The sequence below is a fragment of the Rhinoraja longicauda genome, chromosome 24 (assembly GCF_053455715.1).
Source record: "Rhinoraja longicauda isolate Sanriku21f chromosome 24, sRhiLon1.1, whole genome shotgun sequence".
Taxonomy (NCBI): Eukaryota; Metazoa; Chordata; class Chondrichthyes; order Rajiformes; family Arhynchobatidae; genus Rhinoraja; species Rhinoraja longicauda.
Window position 1 is genome coordinate 12,898,335 of NC_135976.1, and position 22,852 is coordinate 12,921,186.

A 22,852-nucleotide genomic window follows, 5' to 3' on the forward strand; every position below is an offset into this window, starting at 1 on the left:
CTCGTCCAACGTTTTTCGTCGAACACTTGTTGCTCAGTCTGCCAAGGTCTGCTGGATCTCCCGGTTGCTAACCAGTTGAACTCCTCCCATTCTCACACTGACCCTTCTATCCTTGGCCTCCTTCATTGCCAGAGCGAGGCCACACACAAACTGGAGCAATAGTACGTCGTATTCTGCTTGGGTAGTATACAACTCAATGGTATGAACGTTGAATTCTCCAATTTCATGTAAGTTCTAGTGAATCCGCCCCTCCCCTTATCTCCCCCACACACCTCCTACCCCATCACCCTCCCTCTCTTGGGCTCCTCCTGGTCTCCCACCCATTTTTTCCCTTTCAACCTTCTCCCTTCTGCTACTTTCCAACACCTGACTTCACAATCCCCAACTCTTCAAACCTTCGTCACACCTCTGGCGGCACAGTGGTACAGTGGTAGAGTTGCTGCCTAACAGCGGCAGAGCCTCGGGTTCAATCCCAACTACAGGTGCTGCCTGTACGGAGTTTGTACATTCTCCCTGTGACTATATGGGTTTCCCCCGAGTGCTCTGGTTTTATCCTGCATGCCAAAGATGTGCAGGTTTGTAGGTTAATTGGCTTCGGTAATACTGTAAATTTTCCCTAGTGTGTAGGATAGTGCCAGTGCACGAGATGATCACTGGTTGGCATGGACTCGGTGGGCTGAAGTATCTGTATCTCTAAAGTCTAAAATAAAGTCTTTTGTTCTTATCTCTGGCCTTTGTTCTAACTATCTGTGAGGTTATTCACTTTGGAAGTAAGAATAGAAAGGCAGATTATTATCTGAATGGTGTCAAGTTAGGAAGAGGGGATGTTCAACGACATCTGGGTGTCCTAGTGCATCAGTCACTGAAAGGAAGCATGCAGGTACAGCAGGCAGTGAAGAAAGCCAATGGAATGTTGGCCTTCATAACAAGAGGAGTTGAGTATAGGAGCAAAGAGGTCCTTCTACAGTTGTACCGGGCCCTGGTGAGACCGCACCTGGAGTACTGTGTGCAGTTTTGGTCTCCAAATTTGAGGAAGGATATTCTTGCTATTGAGGGCGTGCACCGTAGGTTTACTAGGTTAATTCCCGGAATGGCGGGACTGTCGTATGTTGAAAGGCTGGAGCAATTAGGCTTGTATACACTGGAATTTAGAAGGATGAGGGGGGATCTTATTGAAACATATAAGATAATTAGGGGATTGGACACATTAGAGGCAGGAAACATGTTCCCAATGTTGGGGGAGTCCAGAACAAGGGGCCACAGTTTAAGAATAAGGGGGAGGCCATTTAGAACAGAGATGAGGAAGAACTTTTTCAGTCAGAGAGTGGTGAAGGTGTGGAATTCTCTGCCTCAGAAGGCAGTGGAGGCCAGTTCGTTGGATGCTTTCAAGAGAGAGCTGGATAGAGCTCTTAAGGATAGCGGAGTGAGGGGGTATGGGGAGAAGGCAGGAACGGGGTATTGATTGAGAGTGATCAGCCATGATCGCATTGAATGGCGGTGCTGGCTCAAAGGGCTGAATGGCCTACTCCTGCACCTATTGTCTATTGTCTATCTGCTTGTCAAAATTCGCCTCCCCCCTCACCTATACCGATTTATTACCGACCATGCTTTGTCCTGTCTCTCCCCTTTTCCAACTTTCTCCCCCCCCCCCCCCTCCCATACAATCAGTCTGAAGAAGGATCTCGGCCCGAAACGTCACACATTCATGCCCTCCAGGGATGCTGTCTGACCTGTTGAGTTACTCCAGTACTTTATGTCGTTTTAATCAGCATCTGTATTTCTTTGTTTCTACATATTAGTGTTTCAGCTGCAGACAAAAATGTCAACGTGACATTTCAATTTCTAAAGCCATTCTTTCATTCCTGTATAGGTATTCCAAGTAACCACCAAACTTTGAAGGTGTAGTGGCCTGGCGGAGGCCAGAGAAAAGGCAAGACGCCAGGCAGTGTTTTGTTAGATTCTTTATTAGGCTGTGAGCTGGCGCCCACAGCGTAGTTCTCCAAGGGATGATCCACGCCTTCCCTTGGTCTGGCTTTTAACTCCTTTCACCTGTCCGTCACGTAACGAGGGGGCTGACCCGAGGAGTGGCCTGATCCGCCACAAAGGTTTCCTTGCAGTGGAATTTGTAATAAAATGGTTGGAGATATGAGCCAAAAATGGGCCATTTTTAAAACATGCTCAGATACAGCAGAGCATCAAAACCTTTTTTTTCCAGGAGCTTTTTAGTTTCTAGCTATGCTTTAGAACTCTGTATTTTATGTTCCTCAGCTAGTCTAAAGTCTATATCCTAAAGACTTTTCATGTTTCTCACAGGTGAGGTGTATATATACAAATTTGGCTTGTAATCTATTTTACTTCCTTCCCTCTCGTTATTTATCCATCACATTCCCATTTGATTCACTTTAAACTTTAGAGATACAGTGCAGAAGCAGGCCCTTCGGCCCCCTGTGTCCGGGCCAACCAGTGATCACCCCGTACACTAACACTATCTTACACACTAGAGACAATTTTACCGAAGCCAATTAACCTACAAACCTATACGTCTTCGGAGTGTGGGAGGAAACCAGAGCACCCAAAGCTTACCCATGCGGTCGCAGGGAGAACGTACAAACTCAGTACAGACATCACCCATAATCAGGATTGAACCCGGGTCTCTGACGCTCTGAGGCAGCAACTCTACCGCTGCGCCACTGTGCCGCCCTAAAGTAATTATTCTTTTGCTTTTCCTTGATGTGAAATAGAAATTCATTTAAGAGGTGATTCTCAAAATATCTTTGTATTGAGTGTTCATAGGAATACATGGCTCAGACCAAGGCAGTCAAAGAAAGAACTCTCATCACTTACACTTTCTTTTCAAAAGGATAGCATTCTGTGCAGAAGGTAGACTTTATACTCAGGACTACTTAGATTTATTCACAAAAATGCTGGAATAACTCAGCGGGACAGGCAACATCTCTGGATAGAAGGAATGGGTGACGTTTCGGGTCGAGACCCGAAAGTCTGAAGAAGGGTCTGAAGAAGGGTCTCAACCCGAAACGTCACCCTTTCCTTCTCTGCCTGTCCCGCTGAGTTACTCCAGCATTTTTTTGTTTGTCTTCAGTGTTAACCAGCATCTGCATTTCGATTTATTGTTTGGACATTGTAGTTATTATTCTTCCTTTTCCTCAATCACCTTTTGCTAATATGATTTTATTTCCCAAAAGTAAACTTTATTATAAAAATATATACAAAACAAAGAAAAACTTTGCAAAACGTCTCCACACATTCTCACTGTTTATACACTCAATAGTGTGATATTCAGTAGTGTTTGTATTTATCTACAAGCAAAACACCTTTGCCACCGATGTGGCCTCCTAAGGTGATATCCCTTTCCCTGTTGAAGGGGTGTCTCCACTAGATTCAGCCCCTCAATGTCCAGCAGCGGAAGGACCCCAGACTGTGGTCCTCCCCTACCGAGCCTTGGCGTTGGCTGCACCGAGCTTTGGTGAGTCCCTCAGCACGTACTCCTGCAGTCTGGAATGGGCCAGTCGGCATAAATCAACTGTGCTCATATTGAATGGTAGGCCAGGTGTAAATGGTTTGAAGGCTACTTGTGGCTCTTATTTTCTAGAGTTCTTGTATCCTAGAAAAGTTGTAGGAATGATAAATTTCAGTCACGGGGTTAGATTAGCGAATCTACACTTGTCCTTGGACAAAGTTAAGAAGGGAATTTGTGGAAGTGGATATGATCACCACTGGTGAATTTAGAGGCAAACTGTGCACCTTTATGGCTTCAGATCCGGGAAGGACAGATTGATGGTGGTAGTGGAGTTGTGAGGGAATGCTGTTTTATTTCAGAGAGTTTTATGATCTGGATTTCACTTGGTCCAAGGGCAGGGCAGTGGCACGTCTGGTAGATTGCTGCCTCGTAGCGTCAGAGACCCGACTTCCATCCTGACCTCAGGTGCTGCCTGTATGGAGTTTGCACATTCTCCCTGTGACCTCACGGGCTTCCTGCGGGTGCTCCGGTTTCCTCCCACATTCTCAAAGACGTGCGGACTTGTAGGCTCTTTTGCCTCTGCAAATTGCCCCTATTGTGTAGGGACCAAAGATACTAGAGGAACAAGATGGACCACTTTGTTGAAATCACCTATACTGAAGTGTAGTACGCAAAGGAGCTTAACATCCGCCATTTTAGTAGGCCAAACCCGCCGTCCGTTATGCCTCTCGCAGTGTAATCAGTGTTTTGGGGGAACAGTATGTGTGATGATACCATAAAAATGCAGAATATATCTCATCTATCAATTCACAGATTTTTGTTCTTTTTCATTTTAAATGTTTCTGCAAGTTTCTGCCTACTAAAATGGCGCCGTGACATACTACGGCATTTAGGGTCGAGTGGTCTATCTTGCTCTGCTCTATTATCTTTGGTAGGGACTGGATGGGAAAACGGGATAATATCGCCCAACTGTGAACAGGTGATCGATGGTTGGTGTGGACTTGATGGACCGAAGGGCCTGTTTAAACTAAACTGAACTAAGGGTGTTGGAAACAGAATCAATTCAATGTTTTCAAAATGCAATTAGATAGGCACTTGAAGAATAATTTGCCAGCAATAGAGAAAGGGGAGAAGTCACTCTGTCCAGAGTCAAATTCTGTATACTGTTGCCATACAATTCAATGATTTAATAAAAATGCTTCAATGATTTAATAAAAATGCTTCAATGATTTATAAAGCTGGATGAAAATCAACATCCTTATTTGAACAGGTGCAGTTAAATCTATTATACTATTGGACTGGCTGACAGCAGTAATTCCTTTACCCACACTTGGCACATTTTTCTTCCTCTCAGTCTGTTGGTGCTTGGCTGCTTATAATGACTGAATGGGAACCGCAATTTACGAGTCGGCCAGCCAGTTTGCTCTGTGTTTTACCGGATGTTTAGTTTAGAGATACAGCATGGAAACAGGCCCGTTAGCCCACTGTGTCCATGCCGACCAACATTCCCCGTACACCCACACTATCCTACACACACTAGGGACAATTTACAGTTTTTACCGAACCCAAATTAACCACCAAACCTTTAGGTCTTTGGAGTGTGGGAGGAAACTGGAGCACCCGGGGAAAACCCATGCGGTCACGGGGAGAACGTGCAAACTCTGTACAGATAGCACCCAGGGTCGAACCCGGGTCTCCGGTGCTGTAAGGCAGCAAATATACTGCTGCGCCACCGTGCCGCCCAGGTCGTGAATCACACAAAATCTATGAGTTATCAGGGGATCAAATCTTGTTCATAACTTGAGCAGACTGGGTGGTAAAAAGTATCTCCAGGAAGTGTGAAAAGAGAGTTTCTTTCTCTCTATTATTACTGTTGGGATTTTCCACTAGAATTAATGAGGACTGACAACACATCTGCTCATATGTGGGTAGGCGGTCACAGTACGATGCTAACAACTGAAATGTTTTTCACAGTTGATCCCACAGCAATGCTGGGTGAGAGGAATGTTGATTTGTGCCTGCCCTTCCATGTTGCTATGGCAGTGGAGCTCGTTGGCAAAGCCATTTACATTTTTACAGGCCGCACAATCATTCACAGAGTAAATCTATCCTCACAGTCAAGCCACTTTTGTTGAGATAATAATCTTCAGTTATTTCTAACCCAAGGCTGTTAACTGTGAGATGGCCAGCCTTGTCAAATCCATTCTCGGACAGAACTCAGCTAAGTTTTAGTAAACCCTCGTAATAGCTGACCATAGGCTGGGGGGGGACGGTGTCCATTATTTCCGATTGTCCGTTATACTGTAACCAAGTAAAGGATTATCGTTGTATAAACTAGTAAAAAGTAACTCAGCAGGTCAGGCAGCATTATCTCTGGAGAACATGGATAGGTGATGCTTCGGTGACCCTTCTTCAAACTCTGGGTCCAGAACTGCGCCTGGAAGGCAGGTGGGTTGGTAGTCCTGGCCTGCTGGGCGGCCGGGGGAGAGGCGAGGATCGGCGGAGCCACTGGTCGCGGCCCACGGGCGACCAGAGTGCAGGTGAGGGTCCGCGGTGGTGGGAGCAGTGGCGGAGGGAGGCGCAGCATGGGCGTGGCCGAGAAAGCTGTGCTGTGGTGTGCTGTGGTGATGGCAGCAGGTCTGGCCTGGAAGCGGCCAGGGATGGCGTTGGTACTGTCCGCTATAACCAGAATCCATTATAAAGAGGTCCGTTAAAATAAGAGTTTACTGTATATATAACATGGACCAGTAGAGGGGGAGGGCGGGGGGAGAAAAAAGATGGGGGGGGGAGTTAATTAAATTCTCCAATTTAACTAAGCTTTTTTTCCTCCCTTGCCTCTCTTTTTGAACCAATCTTCAAAACGGCAAAATACCTGTTCACAATTTAACTTGCAAGGATACATTCAGACTATTGAACCCAATCATTGGATGTGGGACTTTCTGTTGTTGTCCTAGTGAGGAAAATAATTAATTATTGAAACCTCCATTGTGCAATTGTGGAGCAACAATCTCTTATATTAACCAGAGACTGTAGAAGGGTCCCGATCCGAAATGTCATTTATCCATGTTCCCCAGAGATGGTTCCTGACCCGCTGAGTTATTCCAGCACCTTCTTCCATTATCAGATAATTAGAAACATAGAAACAAAGAAAATAGTTGCTGGAGGAGGCCACTTACCCCTTCGAGCCAGCACTGCCATTCATTGTAATCATCTACAATCAGTAACCTGTGCCTGCCTTCTCCCCAAGGGGTCACAGTTTAAGGATAAGGGGGAAGTCTTTTAGGACCGAGATGAGAACTTTTTTTTTCACACAGAGAGTGGTGAATCTGTGGAATTCTCTGCCACAGAGGGTAGTTGAGGCCAGTTCATTGGCTATATTTAAGAGGGAGTTAGATGTAGCCCTTGTGGCTAAAGGGATCAGGGATATGGAGAGAAGGCAGGTATGGGATACTGAGTTGGATGATCAGCCATGATCACATTGAATGGCGGTGCAGGCTCGAAGGGCCGAATGGCCTACTCCTGCACCTATTTTCTATGTTTTTATGTTTCTATATCCCTTGTTTCCACTAGCCGCTAGAGCTCTATCTAACTCTCTTTTAAATTCATCCAGTGAATTTGCCTCCACTGCCCTCTGTGGCAGAGAATTCCACAAATTCACAACTCTCTGGGTGAAAAAGTTTCTTCTCACCTCAGTTTTAAATGGCCTCCCCTTTATTCTTAGACTGTGTCTCCTGGTTCTGGACTCCCCCAACATTGGGAACATTTTTCCTGCATCTAGCTTGTCTAGTCCTATAAATAATCTAGCTTGTCTAGTCCTTTATAACTAAAGGCCATTCCCTGCAGCTGAGTACAGTGCCTGTTTTATCACTAAAGATTCTCGATCATCCATGTGAATTACTCAGTTCCAGTGAGGGTGTTTGAGTTTTTGGAGGTGTTTCGGCAGTTCCGTGTAAGTATTGTAATTGCTGTGAGCATGTAAGTCTGCACAGTTTTTTTCACTCAAAATGTTATAAAGTTAATTAGATAACTGTAGTCATTGATTTTTCACCCAGAGAGTTGTGAATCTGTGGAATTCTCTGCCACAAAAGGCAGTGGAGGCCAATTCACTGGATGTTTTCAAGAGAGACTTAGATTTAGCTCTGAGGGCTAAGGGAATCAAGGGACATGGGGAAAAAGCTGGCTCGACGGGCCGAACGGCCTACTCCTGCACCAATTTTCTCTATTTCTACGCTTCTATGAAACTGTTGTTATTTGTTTGTTGTTGTCTTTGTGTTTAAAAAGGTTTTTATAAACTCCATGAGCTTTGATTATAAAATATTCTACTGGGAGGATTTTGAAAGAAATATCTGCTTCTTCCGATGCATAAAGACCTTTTATTTCAATCAGCTTCAGCCTCCAAATGGCTTCATTCACAGGTCACAACAAACAAATAGCATCTGGGAATAATAATGTAGGATGAAAGAAAATGTATTCTTTGCTGTGGTTCACTCAGTCCGATTCGTTTATGTACCAAGGAGGTAAATGAGAATTATATGAATGAAGCATGGAAAACTCCTCAAAATATGAAATAAAAATCTGTCAAAGTATCAAATAAATAAAGAGGTTTACCAGATGACACCAAAGAGAACAGAATCATTCACAACACTGAGAAACAGTCAGATAAATGGAGCGGCACAGTGGCACAGCGGTAGAGTTGCTGCCTTACAGCGAATGCAGCGCCGGAGACTCAGGTTCGATCCTGACTACGGGCGCCGTCTGTACGGAGTTTGTACGTTCTCCCCGTGACCTGCGTGGGTTTTCTCCGAGATCTTCGGTTTCCTCCCACACTCCAAAGACGTACAGGTATGTAGGATAATTGACTGGGTAAATGTAAAAATTGTCCCTAGTGGGTGTAGGATAGTCTTAGTGTGCGGGGATCGCTGGGCAGCGCGGACTCGGTGGGCCGAAGGGTCTGTTTCTACGCTGTATCTAAAATCAAATCTAATCTCAGTAGTTCTGTTTTATGGGGCATGTGCAAAAATATCTTCATTCCAATGAAGAGTGTAAATAAATACCTCTGATTTCCCGAAACAAACTCAAAGGTGAAAGACAGAAATGGAGACTAAGAGTCAAAACGTTATAGAGAGTAATAGTCATACAGCATGGAAACAGGCTTTCCAGCCCAACGTCTAAGCCGACCAATATGCCCCATCTACACTAGTCCCACCTGCTTGCGCATGGCCCATAACACTCTAAACCTATCCTATCCATGTATCTGTCCAAATGTCTCAAATATTATAATAGTCCCTGCCTCAACTACCTCCTCCAACAGCTTGTTCCATATACCCATCTCCCTTTGTGTAAAAAAGTTATCCCTCAGGTTCCTATTAAATCTTTTCCCCCCTCACCGTAAACCTATGTCCTCTTGTTCTCTATTCCTCTACTCTGAGCACAAGACCCCATGCATTTACCCGATCTATTCCTCTCATGATCTTGTTCACCTCTATAAGATCATCCCTCATCCTCCTGCGCTCCAAGGAATAATGTTCTAACTTGTTCAACCTCTCCCTGTGTCTTGTTATCACACATATGCAATTCCACAAAAGTCTAACTGCTTAGATAGACACAACATGCTGGAGTAACTCAGCAGGTCAGGCAGCATTTCTGGAGAAAAAGGATCGGTGACGTTTCGAGTCGGGATCATTCTTCAGACCAGGCACATCACCCATCCTTTTTCTCCACAGATGCTGCCTGACCCATTGAGTTACTCCAGCACTTTGTGTCTACCTTCCCTATATGGTCTAACTGCTTGATTGCCATTTTATATAAAAGGCTCTGGATAACATCTCTAAACTTAACCAGTTAGGTATTATACTAAGTCGGTGGTCAAATTCTGCAGTGATGATTAGGATTAATAAGTGTAAGAAAATAACTGCAGATGCTGGTAGAAATCGAAGGTATTTATTTCACAAAATGCTGGAGTAACTCAGCAGGACAGGCAGCATCTCAGGAGAGAAGGAATGGATGACGTTTCGGGTCGAGACCCTTCTTCAGACCCTTACTCCAGCATTTTGTGAAATAATTAGGATTAATAAAATAGTTAACATCCCATGTAAGCAATAGGAGTTCTCAGTAGGGTTTTCTGAAGCCTTATCTGAAGGTTAAAGTTCCTTCTATTATTTGATTGGAGCATCATTGTTCTATAATGTATTGCAGTGCTGTTACAGAGGCAAACCTACAAAATAGGAAGCGAGGAAATTAAATTAAAATTGGAAATTAGCTTCAGTTCACCCAAGACCTGACTGCTGAGTAAGAATCAGATTATTGATATTATACTTCCTTATAAACAGTAAATTGAAGAACTACACTAAGCTCCAGATGATTGGGCATAGGGAAATAAAATGGGTCTTTTGCATATTCGTAGAGAGTTACAGCACAGAAACAAACCCATTGGCCCACTAACCGCCAAGACCATGAAACACAGAGGCACAGCGGTGGAGTTGCTGCCTAAGAGCGCAAGAGACCCGGGTTCAATCCTGACTGCTGGCCGGAGTGGACTCTGTATATGGTTTGTACGTTCTTCCTGCGAACACTTGGATGTTATCCGGGTGCTCCGGTCTCCTCCCACATTCCAAATATGTGCAGCTTTGTAGGTTGATTGGCTTCTGCAAATTGTCCCTCGTGTGCATGATAGAACTAGTGTACAGGGTGATCGCTGATCGTAGTGGACTCGGTGGGCTGAAGGGCCAGTTTCCACACTGTATCTCAAAACTAAAAAACAAAACCCAGCCATTAATATTAATCCTATATTTATGATTTAAAAAAATTATTTTCCCAATTTCCTGTAGATTCCACACTCACTGAGAGGTGAGGGGTAATTTACAGTGACCACATTGATCGACCAATCTGCACACCTTTGGGATGTGGGAGGAAACCAGAGAACTGAAGGAAACCCACACAAACACAGGAATGAGCAAACTCCACAGAGACAGCATCTCAGGTCACGATTAAAGCACAGGATGAGTAATAATTTAACTGCACGTCAGGATTTATGGTCAGGATGTGCGGAGGTCTTGGCTTTGATCTCTAGTTGTCCTACTGCCGATTCAAAAGGCAGAAATTTCATCAAAGGCGTTCAGCATTTGCATTCCCCCGTTCCTTCCTGCTAAACCTGCTCTCATGCAAAATCCCCCAGTCATACTTTCACAGCTGGTTAAAAGCTGACATCCGAGTCTGAGTCTGCAGGCAAAGCTGTCAAAGAACTTGAATGTGTAGGAAGGAACTGCAGATGCTGGCTTACACCGTAGGTGCAAAATACTGGAGTAACTCAGCGGGACAGGCAGCATCTCTTGATAGAGGGAATTGGTGACGCTTCGGGTTGCAACCCTTCATCAGACTACTGGTGACATTTCGGGTCGAGACCCTTCTCTGTCCTTCTCAAACAGTCAAGAGCCATTGAAATAAACATACTATTTTAAAAAAATTATAAAAATACAAATAGTCCTTTTATATCATATCATATCATATATATACAGCGCGGAAACAGGTCTTTTTGGCCCACCAAGTCCGCGCCGCCCAGTGATCCCCGCACACTAACACTATTAACACTATCCTACACACTAGGGACAATTTTTACATTTTACCCAGCCAATTTACCTACATACCTTTTGCATACCGTTTACATACTTTTGAAAACACAAGAAGAAGTAAATATATTTGGAGAAAAGGAATAGGTGACGTTTCAGGTTGAGACCCTTCTCCAACTCGAAATGTCACCTATTCCTTTTCTCTAGAGATGCTGCCTGCCCCACTGGGTTACTCCAGCATTTTGTGTCTATCTTCAGAGAAAATCAGAACTTGCAGTTCCTTCCCCCACAAGTAAATATATTTAATGATTAATTTAAATGAAAGTCTGACCTTTCTGTCATGGGCCTCCTCCAGTGCCATAGTGAGGCCCACCGGAAATTGGAGGAACAGCACCTCATATTTTGCTTGGGCAGCTTGCAGCCCAGTGGTATGAACATTGACTTCTCCAACTTTAGACAGTTCCTCTGTCCCTCTCTTCCCCTCCCCCTTCCCAGTTCTCCCTCTATCTTCCTGTCTCCACCTATATCCTTCCTTTGTCCCGCCCCCCTGACATCAGTCTGAAGAAGGGTCTCGACCCGAAACATCACCCATTCCTTCTCTCCTGACCTGCTGAGTTACTCCAGCATTTTGTCAATAAATACCTTCGATTTGTACCAGCATCTGCAGTTATTTTCTTACAATTTAAATTAAAAGGTGAATTAACTGCAATTTACCTCCCTCCACTACAATTGCTCCACTTGGAGTCTCACGGCATGGAAACAGGCCGTTTGGCCCAACTCATTGAGGATGTCCTATTAAGCCATGTCCCACTAGCTTACTGGAACATCTAAGCCAGTCCCATTGCTTGGCTTCGAGCCGATATTCAACAGGTGGGCTCAATGGGTCGAATGGCCTAATTCTGCTTCTTTGTCCTAGGGTCTTATTATGGAAAGTGGGGAGAGGCTGCCCACTTGTTCTTGACCCTGTATGGTGCCTGGATTTTGTCAGAGAACCACGAAGGTTGTGGATTGCAGCAGCAGAAGTCAAGAATGATTCAGCACGCATATAGAACCCGGTTCTCCACTAGATCTGCTCTTGAAAGAAATTGCGGATTTTTCAATACAATTGCTGAAGCCATTTTCAAAGTGTTCGAGAGTATCCGTTTTCCTGATCTGATGTTTCCTGATTCCTGACCTTTTTCATTTCCGAGCGAACGTTTGAGCAGGATATCCTAATTCAAGCTTGAAAAGAATTCTGACCGAAGGACTTGTAAACAGATACAACACAATTCAGGAGGCAAACCCACCTTGAATAAGTCAACGTGATATCAGTGCCGGATGCCATTTGAATTATAGCTGTACTAACAGTAATCAACAGTTTAAAAACATTGCAGCGACAATTATATTCTCAATTACTCCAGAAAAGAGCAGTGTCGAACAATGAACCCATAGCACAGTGCAATTATCCGAGAACAAGTGTCATAACTCTGAAGGGATTTTGTTCACCACTGACACTGAAACAATTAACACTTGAAAATTACAATATGCATAAATCATGGGATTGGATTAAATATAAATGTGGGAACCTTTACGTTGGAGTTACTCAACCGGACAAAAGCAACAACTGATTAGTGGTGTGTACAAACCTTTCCGCTCTCTATCCTTTTTAAACCACTGCATTATTTCGTTACATCCATATGCAGTCAGTGATAAAGAACACCCCAAAATACGCTCCCTCTTGAAAGTCGTTCTGAGATGCTTTGCTGCAGAAGAAGCAGTGTGATTTTGTTGCTGTGCTGCTTTAGTGCGGCTTAGTGTTGCTAGGCTGCTGACGATGGCCAATGGATGTCTACAAGGACAAGGCTGAAAGTGTCATTTATCCTAAAATCTCTAAATACACCTTTATTTAGAAAAGTGACGTTGATGTTGTCAAGCTGGAAAGGGTACAGAGAAGATTTGCGAGGATGTTGCCAGGACGAGAGGGTCTGAGCTTTAGGGAGAGGTTGAGTAGGCCGGGACTCTATTCCTTGGAGCGCAGGAGGATGAGGGGTGATCTTAGATGTTTTAGATTTTTAGATTTTAGATTTAGAGATACAGCACGGAAACAGGCCCTTCGGCCCAACGAGTCCGCGCCGCCCAGCGATCCCCGCACATTAACGCTATCCTACACATACTAGGGACAATTTTTACATTTACCCAGTCAATTAACCTACAAACCTGTGCGTCTTTGGAGTATGGGAGGAAACCGAAGATCTCGGAGAAAACCCACGCAGGTCACGGGGAGAATGTACAAACTCCGTACAGACGGCGCCCGTAGTCAGGATCGAACCTGAGTCTCCGGCGCTGCATTCGCTGTAAGGCAGCAACTCTACCGCTGCGTCATGAGGGGAATAGATCGGGTAGATGCACAGTCTTTTGCCCAGAGTAGGTGAATCGAGGACCAGAGGACATAGGTTTAAGGTGATGGGGAAAAGATTTAATAGGAATCTGAGGAGTAACTTTTTCACGCAAAGGGTGGTGGATGTATGGAACAAGCTGCCAGAGGAGGTAGTTGAGGCAGGGACTATCCCAGCATTTAAGCAACAGTTAGACAGGTACATGGATAGGACAGGTTTGGAGGGATATAGACCAAATGCTGACAGGTGGGACTAGTGTAGCTGGGACATGTAGGTCGGTGTGGGCAAGTTGGGCCATAGGGCCTTTTCCACACTGTATCACTCTATGACTCTAAGTGCTGTATTTTACAAGAACATATCTAGGAATGAAGTCCAATAAAAGATAGTGTAAATCTGCCAGACTTGGTCATTGTTCAAGAGCTGTGCAATTACAGATATCTACAATGAGGGTCTCACCGCTGTTGGAAGTGTTAAGTTTCTGAAAATCGGTCAACCCTAATCAGCGGACCTGAATCAGAAAATTAGTGGACTCAGTGGGCCGAAGGACCTGTTTCCATGCTGCATCTCTAAAGTTTAAAGTATATAACAAGTGAACTGACCCACCCAATGAGACAAATAAAAATCACTGAAGCTGATGGAAAACTGAAATGAAACAAAAAACTCAGAAGATTCAGGATAGATAATGATCTTTTGCCTTGGAGCAGAGCAACTATTTTTAAAAGTGGAAAACCCCCACAGCTAATTTGCCCACGGCAAGTTTTGCCAAAGATCAGTGTGCACAGAACAGATAGTCCCTTTTGTGATGTTAATTGGGGGGAAGTATTAGTTAGGACTCGGGATAATTCTTACAACCTTTTTGAGAGAGCATCCAGCATCTCAAATGAATGGGCTGAAGGGCCTGTTTTCATGCTGTATTTTTAAAACTAAACTGAGCTAAGGATGTATTCCCCATCTTCAAATTTACTATGAAGTTAGACACAAAATGCTGGAGTAACTCAGCGGGACAGGCAGCATCTCTGGAGAGAAGGAATGGGTGATGTTTCAGGTCCAGACCCTTCTTCAGACTGAGAGTCAGGAGAGAGGGAGACTTGGAGGTATGGAAGGGTAAGGTGTGAAAACACAGATCAAGGGGGACTAACATCAAGGAAATGTAGAGTGGTACATTGTTAGCTGAGGGGATGGTGGCAACTAATTTATATATATATATAAGAAAATAACTGCAGATGCTGGTACAAATCAAAGGTATTTATTCACAAAATGCTGGAGTAACTCAGCAGGTCAGGCAGCATCTCGGGAGAGAAGGAATGGGTGGCGTTTCGGGTCGAGACCCTTCTTCGTTGCAGCCCATGCACTTATTAGAAATCTGTGCTCTCTCTGCAGCTGCAATGCAACTTTTTGCATTCCGAGTTAAACGTTGCAACCAGAAAACCTCTCCAACTATACTGTTTCGGAGCGTCAGCCAAGTGTCTGGAGTAAGACCCTGAACCCAAAGTTTTTGATTAAACAATCAGGAAGCTACCCACTGAGCTACAGCTAAAGAAACAAGCAAATCACAAAGTTTCAGGTGCAGTCTATTAAGCCCCGATAGGAATATGCAGCGCATACGTAAATGAATTTTTATCAACAATAGATAAAATTGCAAAATTATCAGTGCATTCCACAGTTCCCATGCTGGAATCTGGCGTGTGTAGTCTACAATACAATCACATGCCTGAATCCGATGATACATTGAACAATTACCCAATTCAATTGGAATAGATTTTTCAGTATCTCAATAATAATGACCTGGGAAAGGCTATGCTGTTATTTAGACAGCACGCTCACTCCATCCACTCTTTTGAACCTTCGGTTGCTCTCTGATCAATCATTTACCAAGCCATCAAGAATAAATATTTGGGGGTGCCGCAGTGGTGCAGCGGTAGAGTTGCTGCCTTACAGCGCCAGGGACCCAGGTTCAATCCTGACCTCGGGTGATGTCTGTGCGGAGTTTGTGTGTTCTCCCTGTGACCTCGTGAGGTTCCTCTGGGTGCTTCGGTTTCCTCCCACATCCCAAAGACTTGCAGGCTTGTAGGTTAATTGGTTTCTGTAAATTGTCTCTAGTGTGTAAGATAAAACCTGTGTATGGGCGATCGCTGGTCAGCATGGACTTGGTGGGCTGGAAAGCCTGTTTCCACACTGTATCCATAAACTAAACTGAACTGAACTAAGTGACCAGTGTTATGACCAGGGTAAACTTCCTTTCTTGAAGATCATTGATGGTTTAGTTAGATTTTATCATGATCTGGTGACATTATTGACAGGTTCACAATGACCAGTTCACAAAGTTTCCATATTGTATGTTACAAATTGCTGGAGTGAAATGTAAATGTAGACAGCTTATTGCCCGCTGTTGTCAGACTTTTGAACGGACCCCTCATATGCTCAGGCTGGCACAATGGAACTGGTAAAGCTGCTACCCCACAGTTGCAGAGACCCAGTTTCGATCCTGATCTCCGATGCTGTCTGTGCAGAGTTTGCACGTTCTCCCTGTGAATGGCAGGGTTTCAATAGACAATAGACAATAGGTGCAGGAGGAGGCCATTCGGCCCTTCAAGCCAGCACCGCCATTCAATGTGATCATGGCTGATCATTCTCAATCAGTACCCCGTTCCTGCCTTCTCCCCATACCCCCTGACTCCGCTATCCTTAAGAGCTCTATCTAGCTCTCTCTTGAATGCATTCAGAGAATTGGCCTCCACTGCCTTCTGAGGCAGAGAATTCCACAGATTCACAACTCTCTGACTGAAAAAGTTTTTCCTCATCTCCGTTCTAAATGGCCTACCCCTTATTCTTAAACTTGATGTTCTGGACTCCCCCAACATTGGGAACATGTTTCCTGCCTCTAACATGTCCAACCCCTTAATAATCTTATACGTTTCGATAAGATCTCCTCTCATCTTTCTAAATTCCAGTGTATACAAGTCTAGTCGCTCCAGTCTTTCAACTTCAGTTTCCTCCCACATCCCAAAGATGTGTAGGTTAATTCACCTCTGTAAATTTCCGCTAGAAACCAGGGAGTGGATAAGAAACATAGAAACATAGGTGCAGGAGTAGGCCATTCGGCCCTTCAAGCCAGTACCGCCATTCAATATGATCATGGCTGATCATCCAAAATCAGTATCCTGTTAGTGCTTTTTCCCCATATCCCTTGATTCCGTTATATCTAACTCTCTCTTGAATACATCCAGTGAATTGGTCTCCACTGCCTAATGTGGCAGAGAATTCCACAGATTCGCAACACTCTGGGTGAAAAAGTTTTTCCTCATCCCAGTCCTAAATGGCCTGCCCCTTATTCTTAAACTGTGACCCCTGGTTCTGGACTCCCCCAACATCGGGAACATTTTTCCTGCATCGAGCCTGTCCGATCCCTTAATAATTTTATATGTTTCCATAAGATCCCCTCTCATCCTTCTAAATTCCAGTGGATATAAGCCCAGTCGATCCATTCTTTCATCATATGTCAGTCCCGCCATCCGGGAATTATCCTGGTGAACCTGCTCTGCACTCCCTCAATGGCAAGAATGTCCTTCCTCAAATTAGGAGACCAAAACTGCACACAATACTCCAGGTGCGGTCTCACCAGGGCCCTGTACAACTGCAATAGGATCCCCTTGCTCCTCTATTCAAATCCTCTCCCCATGAAGGCAGGGCCGTTTTTACAGCATTATGGGCCCCCGGGCAAAGCAGTGTACTGGGGCCCCTACCGTTACTCTCCCCCACTCCCCTTTCCCTACCAGCCCCCCCCTGTCGTGCCGGCGAAAAGCACTTACCGAAAAGCACTTAGTGATGGACTTAGGGTGCTACATTGTTGCGAAAAGCAGTTACAGATCGCTGTGAGAAGCACTTAGTGACCGAAAATGTTGCGAAAAAAGCACTTATTGAACCTGCATTTTTAAAGTAGTATTTATTTATTGCAAGTCACTTAACATACACAGATCAGCATGGGGCCCCTATGCTCGTGGGCCCCCGGGCAAGTGCCCATCAGGCCCATGCGTTAAGACGGCCCTGCATGAAGGCCAACATGCCATTAGCTTTCTTTACTGCCTGCTGTACCTGCATGTTTACTTTCAGTGACTGATGTACAAGGACACCTATGTGGACATAATGCACCTCCCCTTTTCCTAATCTAACACCATACAGGTAATAATCTACCTTCTTATTCTTGCCACCAAAGTGGATAACCTCACATTTATCCACATTATGCTGCATCTGCCAAGCATCTGCCCACTCACCCAACCTATCAATGTCACCCTGCAGCCTCATAGCATCCTCCTCACAGCTCACACTGCCACCCAGCTTTGTGTCTTCCACTAAGAAAGTGGGATAACATAGAACAGGTGTGTTGGTGTGGTCATGGTCGGTGAGGTCTTCAAGGGCCTCATATAGGGTGGTGGGTGTATGGAGCTGCTGAGAAGGTAGTGGGGCAGGGACTATTGCAACGTTTAAGAAGCAATTGGACAGGTAAATGGATAGACACAAAATGCTGGAGTAACTCAGCAGGACAGGCAGCATCTCTGGAGAGAAGGAATGGGTGACGTTTTGGGTTGAGACCCTTCTTCAGACTAGTCAGGGGAAAGGGAAACGAGAGATATAGACAGTGATGTAGAGAGATATAGAACAAATGAATGAAAGATATGCAATAAAGTAACGATGATAAAGGAAACAGGCCATTGTTAGCTGTTTGCTACGTGAGAACGGGAACCTGGTGTGACTTGGGTGGAGGAGGGTTGGAGACAGAGGGAGCACAGAGGTTACCTGAAGATAGAGAAATCAAATTCATAACACAGGGTTGGAAGCTGTCCAAGCAAAACCAGCATCTGCAGTTCCTTCCTACACAGGTACATGGATAGGACAGGTTTAGAAGGATATGGGCCAAACACAGGCAGGTGGGACTAGTGTAGCTGGGACATTTGGCCGGTGAGGGCAAGTTGGGCTGAAGGGCCTGTTTCCACACTGCATCACTTTGACTCTCTGACCTCGGTAGGTTCAAAGTAATTGAAATACATTGAATAAAAATGAGGGTGGAAAACGCTCAACATCATTATACATAGCTTTTTGGAACATTGCGTGACCAAAAGATTCCTTGCAGATTAATACACCAGAGTTTCAGTAGGAAAACAGAATGATTGAAATAAATATAAACACATCTGGTTCACATCAGCTTGATAGCTCTGGAGTTCAACTCAGACCAAGCAAAGCTTCTAATATTTCTGCAGCAATATTTCTCAACTCATCACATGCACCTAGTTCTGGTGGGTTTAGAGGTACAACACGGAAACAGGCCCTTCGGCCCACCGAGTCCGTGCCGACAAACGATCCCTGCACACTAATGCCATCACGCACACTAGGAACAATTTACATGTATACCAAGCCAATTAACCTACAAACCTGTATGTCTTTGGAGTGCGGGAGGAAGGCAAAGGTGACGGAGAAAACCCACGCAGGTCGCGGAGAGAACGTACAAACTCCGTACAGACAGCACCCGCAGTCAGGATCGAACCCCGAGTCCCTGGCACTGTGAGGCAGCAACTCTACCGCTGCGCCACCATGCCCACCCTACGGTTAAGAAGAGGATAGAGATTATACATTCAGAGTCTGTGGTCCTTTTGCAGCTGATCTTTGTTTCCTGGGGAATTTATAACTTGGCTGCTCTTTAAAATGGAAGGTTTGCAAAAGGCAGATGCTCTGGCCATGGGGAAGGTAGGCGTTGCACTGTAAAGTGGAGAGCTCAGAGGTAACGTCCTGGTACAGAGAGAAGGACCATTGCCTTGACGTATCGAAGGCGACTGAATCTGGAAGAAAAAAAAAGGATGAGTTCAATTTAAGCAACTGGCTGAAGGGACAAGATTTTCATGCACCGATAGGAGCAGCTCAATTAACAGCAAACCAAAAGCATGGCGGATGCAGGAAATCTGAAGTAAAAACGCAGATTCTCCTTGTCCAAACACAAAGTGCTGGAGTAACCCAGCAGGCCAGGTAGTATCTATGGAAGGGATGGACAGGTGATGTTTCGGGTTGGGACCCTTCTTCAGACCCATTGTAGCAGGGGGGAGAAAGCTGGAATAGAGAGATGGTGGCGGGACAAAACCTGGGAAGTGATGGGTGGATTGCATTCGGCCTTTGCCAATGCATGTTCTCTCTCACCCTCCCTGCAAGTTAAAAGTTACTTGTTTGAGTGTGAAGAAGGGTCCCAACCTGAAATGTCACTCCCTGTCCATTCCCTCCACAGATGCTGCATCCCGCTGAGTTAGAGTCTTAGAGTCGTACAGCATGGGAACAGGCCCTTGATTTACCCTTGCTGACCAAGATACCCCATCTACACTACTCCCACCTGCCCCTGTTTCACCCATATCCATCTATTCCTTTCCTATCCATACCTGTCCAAATGCCTTTTATATGTTGTTTTACGGTGGAGCTAACAATGCTCCATTGTTGACTGTGGGCTGGGCGATAACAAGTTGTACAGATAGTGAAACTCAACAGTTCGACAGTGAAACCAATACAATGACCAGGGTGGGTGAGGGACGGAGAGGAAGGGAATGCAAGGGTTACTTGAAGTTAGAGTTTGAGTTTAAATTTGTTCAATGATTTAATGATACTTTATTGTCACCTGAACCTAGGCCCCACAGTGAAATTCTGTGTGTTTGCATACAATGCACAATGTTTGTGAGAATGATTGAGTACACTTGGTGGAAAATGCACTGATTTCCGAGCATTCACATGTTTGAACTGGCTGCAGTCCACAGAGAACATGCGGGCAGCCCTGGAAACCAAAAATAAATGATTCCCCCGTTATTTCCAGTGAAATGCTAAATTAATACTAGGAGTTAACGTGAGTGAAAGCAAAGATCATTCGCTTTTAAGGGATGGGATGAAATCGGAATCTGCACTCCAAACAAAACCCACTACGGTAAACAATGCAACCTAAAGAAATATCCCGATCCGAAACGTCACCTATTCCTTTTCATCCAGACATGCTGCCTGGCCCGCTGAGTTACTCCAGCATTCTGTGTCTGCCTCCACTGCAGTAAACTTTCATCATCACGGAACGTGGGAGGGGAATGGTGTCCGTTATTGCCGATTGTCCGTTATAACAGAGTAAGGGTTTATCATTGTATCAGCAGAAGAAACAGACAACTGCAGCTGCTGGTTAATGCACAAAAGGACACAAAGTGCTGGAGTAACTCAGTGGGTCAAGCAGCATCTCTGGAGAACAAGGACAGATAGGTGACGTTTCTGGTCCTCAGGCTCTCGGTCCGGAACTGGGCCTGGAATCCAGGTGGGTTGACTCCAGGCGAGGATCGGCGGAGTGGATGGTCGTGGCCCGCGTGCGGCTGGAGTGCAGGTGAGGGTCGGTGGCGGTGGCGATGGGCGCGGCCTGGTAGAGGCCGAGGAAGCTGTGTGGGCCGGCGGTGGCATCCGGAGCCAGGCCTGTTAATGGCGCGTGTCGGGAATGCCGTGGGCAGTCACTATGGTACTGGAGGTTCATCCGCGAAAAACAAAATCTGTTACAAAGTGAGGCACAGAATGCTGGAGTAACTCAGCAGGGGACAGGCAGCATCTCTGGAGAGAAAGAATGGGCGACGTTTTAGCTCGAGATCCTTCTTCAGACTCTATGGTAACTGTGTTCAGACTCTGCTATGAAGAGGTCTGTTAAAACGAGGGTTAACTGTGCTTCTATTCACATCCTCTCAGGGGCCACAAAGTGATGTTGAGAATAGGTGTGCTGACAAGCTCTTTGGATTTGAGTCAGTTCAGTGATTATTAAACATGGATGTGTTTGTCCTCCTGCTGCTGGTGCTCCTATTGTTGAGTTTAGTTTAGTTTAGTTTAGAGATAAAGGGTGGAAACAGTCCTTTCGGCCCACCGAGTCCATGCCGGCCATCAATCACCCGCACACCCACACACTAGCTCTACGTTATCCCACTTTCGCATCCTATGTGCAGAGGGAAATCTACAATTTTACCAACGCAATTAACCTATAGACCCACACGTCTTTGAAGTGTGGGAGGAAAGCTGAGCACCTGGAGAAAGCCCACGAGGTCACAGGGAGAACGTACAAACTCCATACAGACAGCAACCGTAATCAGGATTAAACCTGGGTTTCTGGCGCTGTAAGGCAGCAACTCTACCACTGCACCACCATGCCGCCCAATATTTCTATTGCTTTTGTTGTTGCCGTAGTAACACTAGTAGTACAGTAATTTTATCTCCAAAATGTGATTTATTTGTTGAAATATACATTCATCATTTCAGGGCTCATTATGATCCTCATTTGTTACTCCCCAAGCAATTTTAAACCTACAAAAAGAGTCAAAGTAATTAATATTTTATTCCCAAACATTCGAACAGTGAAACGTTTTAGCGTGGCACAGTGGCGCAGCTGGGAGAGCTGCTGCCTCACAGCTCCAGAGACCTTGGGTGCTGTCTGTGTGGAGTTTGCACATTCTCCCTGTGACTGTGGAGGGTCATGGGCCAAATGCAGGCAGGTGGCACTAGTGTAGCTGGTGTGGGCAAGTTGGGCCGAAGGGCCTGTTTCTAAACTGTGTGACTCTATGACCCCATGACTCTATGACCGCCTGGGTTTCCTCCGATTTCTTACCATGTTCCAAATACGTGCTCTAATTGGGGGTTAATTGGCCTCTGTGACTTGGCCCTAGTGTGTAGGGAGTGGATGAGAACGTGGGACAACATGGAACTCGGTGGGCCGAAGGGCACGTTTCCATACTGTATTCTACACTAAACTAAAGGATGATGCACAGGCCTCAGTGCTCAGCGGTGGCTGGAGATTGAGTCTGGTCCTTCCTCTCAGAGCCTTTGTGGAGGCTGCACTGTGCTTCACTGCCTCTGTCAGCATGCACTTCTGTGCCTTGCAATGCGCCAGATGGCAGCAGCATTGGGCAGTGGTTATCTTACACTGGGACACCATTCGGTTTGAGGCAGGCTTTCGCCAAGCTGCTGATTTGCCAGTTTAACTCAGTGTTGTCACGTCCGGACAGTCCGTGTGATGCACCTTGACGAAGAGCAACACTTCCCTTTCTAGACCTTCGTGACAAACACAAGGAATTGGATAATGTAGTAAAACAGGAACGGTAGGTACTGGCTCATAGCAAAGATAGACACAGAAAGCTGGTCGAACACAGGGGGTCAGGAGAACATGGATGAGTGACCTTTTGGGTCAGGACCCTTCTTCAGTCTGTCAGGAAATATATGTGTCAGGTCAAGGTTAGGAAAGGTTTAGAGGGATATGAGTTAAACTCAGGCAGGTGGGACTAGTGTAGATGGGGCACCTTGGTCAGCAGGGGCAAGTTTGGCTGAAGGGCTTGTTCGGTGCTGTTTGACTCTATGGCTATTAACTACAAAGGGTGGCAGTGTGGGTTCAATCTACAGGAACA

General features: G+C 45.3%; 1 protein-coding gene across 1 annotated transcript in view; it reads right to left on the reverse strand.

Moving 5' to 3' along the window:
* Positions 1–12,766, reverse strand: part of LOC144605429 (neuron navigator 1-like) — a 602,839-nt gene extending 590,073 nt beyond the window's left edge. The window contains exon 1 of the mRNA XM_078420673.1: positions 12,669–12,766. The gene's annotated coding sequence lies outside the window, so the exon portion shown is untranslated. The remainder of the gene's footprint in view (positions 1–12,668) is intronic.
* Between the last annotated feature and the right edge of the window lie 10,086 nt (positions 12,767–22,852).